Raw genomic sequence first — 2,800 nt, 5'->3', positions numbered from 1 at the left:
ACTTACACAAATGTTGGGCGGAGATGTTGAAAATGTGAAAAACAAACACTTTTCAGGTTTGGGGAGTTTTAGATCAAACCTCCTCAAATTTTGACCATATCAGGAATTAACTTCTGAAAATGCCTGCTTTGTCAGAAAGGTATTTTTTGTTAAAAAAAAGTATATAAAAAAAAATCAACTGTTGCTGTGTGAAATTGACATCTGTGGAATTTATGGGTGCTGAACAGTTTCTATTTACGCACCCAGGTTTGGATCCCTGGTCTTAAATTAACCAACAGGAGCCTTGCCCAGTGTTTTATCAACAGAGGACGCGAGTTTCTTTCATCATGTTGCACTACGGTCCAGACTGGTTGGACTGAACCACCTTTGGCCAGCAGCCCAGACAGTGCAAACACGTAACCCATCCCCATACTAGGGATCGTTCATTTCCTGGAGAGGCTACAGACTCAGCTCAGTTTCATTGTTGCACAATGCAGCAGCCACTAGCAGGGCGGCCATCAGCAAAAGCCTGGTGGCCTTTGAGCCTCACTTATAATGCTTAAGCAGCAGCTGGGCTGCTCTCCTTAGTGCAAAATACGTTCCAGGCTTCATCAGCCTGAGTGGAGAGCTGAGAGGCAGGGCAAGCAGAGTGGGGTGTAGCTGATAAAAGCGGAGCTCATAGCAAAACAGTGCAGTGTTTTGGTCTATTACTTGGGCCGCTTGGCATTATTTATAAATGGATGCAATTAGTTTTCCCCCCTACACAAATATTGTCCTTTTCCAGATAGACACTGGACTTTTACCTCCCCAGAGGGCAGTGCTTCCAGCAGAACTGAAATTTAACCTGGCTTTTACTAGCTAGTGCTGCTTGTGCACCAGAGCAAAAATAGCAACCAACGAATCACATGGGGCCAGCAGCTCCTCTGTTAAATTTCTCAGCCCATAGATTCCTGTATATTGTTATCTTGATACAGAGAGCATTTTTATGTCTTTTCTTTCTTTTCATATAAAGCTTTCTTTTTAAGACCTGTTTGAGTTTTCTCTGGGTAGGCTAAGGAATGAAGGGAAGGGAAATTCTCTTTGTGTTAGATCTACGGAGGGTGGATCTGAACAGCCTCAGGGGAAGAAGGAGGGGGGAGGGGAGAGATACTTAATCTCTTGGTGCTTGTGTTTCAAGGACTTGAAGCTGTATCTTCCAGGGGAAGCCTGGGAGGGGGTAAAGAGGAGACAAGGGGAGGAGATTATTTCCCTTTGTGGTAAGACTCAGGGCTTCTGAGTCTCGGGGTCCCCCAGAGAAGGTTTTGGGAGACCAGAGAGGGAGCCAAACCCTGGAATCACTTGGCTGGTGGCAGCGATATCAGATCTAAGCTAGTAATTAAGCTTAGAGGGTTCATGCTAGCTTCTCAGTTTATGAACGCTAAGGTTCAAATCTGAGTAGGAAGCTACGACAGGACCATTGTGCTCATCTCATCTGATCTCCTGCCTAGCACAGGCCAGAGAACGTCCCCAACATCATTCCTAGGGCAGATCTTTAAGAAAAGCTTCCCACTTTGATTTAAAAATGGACAGTGACGGAGAATCCACCACAACCCTTGACAAATTGTTCCAAGGGTTAGTCACTCTCACCGTTAAGAACATACAACTTATTTCCAGTCTGAATTTGTCTCGCTTCAACATCCGGCCATTGGACTGTTACACTTTTCTCTGTTAGACTGAAGAGTCCATGATTAAATATTTATTCCCCCTGTAGATACTCACAGACTGTAAACAAGTTACCCCTTAACCTTCTCTTTGTTAAGCCAAATAGCCTGCTTGGACAACAAAGCGGAGCAGGGGCTCTGGAACTGTGGTCCAGGAACAATTTGTTGGCAGTCTCATGATTATTGGCGTCTCCTCCTTTGCAGCTCCTAAAATACATCCCCAGTCAGACTTCACCAGCCAAATGAGAACTGGTGTTGCCACTGGGGTGTTATGGAGTCATGAATGGAAGAAGGTTGCAGGTGGGAAGGGTGGAGAGTCACAAGAGAATCTGTATGGCTGAGACCACATCTTCAGCTGAGCTCCTGAGCTAGAGATCAGGGACTCTGCAATTGACCATCAATCTAGCCCTTCAGTGCTGAGCATCAGGCCCCCTAAAAAATGGAAAAATGTTGACTTCATAGCTAGGCACGTTAATAACAGTGGTCTGATTTTCAAAGGTGTTGAGCATTCACAAAGGACCCACTGGAGGCAACGGGAACTGCAGGCTACTCGTTGGTCGCCATCTAGCAAAGCACTTGAGACCGTGCTTAACTGTACGCAAGCAGAATAGGCCCTTGAAGTCAACAGAACTACCTGGGTGCATGCTTTGCTGGGTTGATGCCACATGCCTCAACCAGGATTAGGGCACCTTTCCTGTGACTTCAGTGCATTTTGGATCAGAGCCTTAGTGACTAAGTACTGGTCTATACTGGGGTGGGGGAAAATCTATCTAAATTACACAACTTCAGCTACGTGAATAACATAGCTGAAGTTGACGTACTTAGATCGACTTACCGTGGTATCTTCGCTGCAGTGAGTCGACTCCTGCCACTCCCCCGTCAACTCTGCCTGAGCCTCTCGCCGAGCTGGAGTACAGGAGTCAACGAGAGAGCACTTGGGGGTCGATTTATCACATCTAGACCAGACATGATAAAAATCGATCCCCGCTGGATCAATTGCTGTCCGCCAATCCGGTGGGTACTGAATACATACCCTAAGTCTGGACCATTCCAAGTGAGAGAATTTCAGATCAAGACATTTTAAGCCAAACAGACAGAAGAAAATACCCCTTACTCCACTG

Source organism: Chelonoidis abingdonii, chromosome 8 (assembly GCF_003597395.2).
Source record: "Chelonoidis abingdonii isolate Lonesome George chromosome 8, CheloAbing_2.0, whole genome shotgun sequence".
Lineage (NCBI taxonomy): Eukaryota > Metazoa > Chordata > Testudines > Testudinidae > Chelonoidis > Chelonoidis abingdonii.
Note: the sequence above shows the minus strand (reverse complement) of the source record.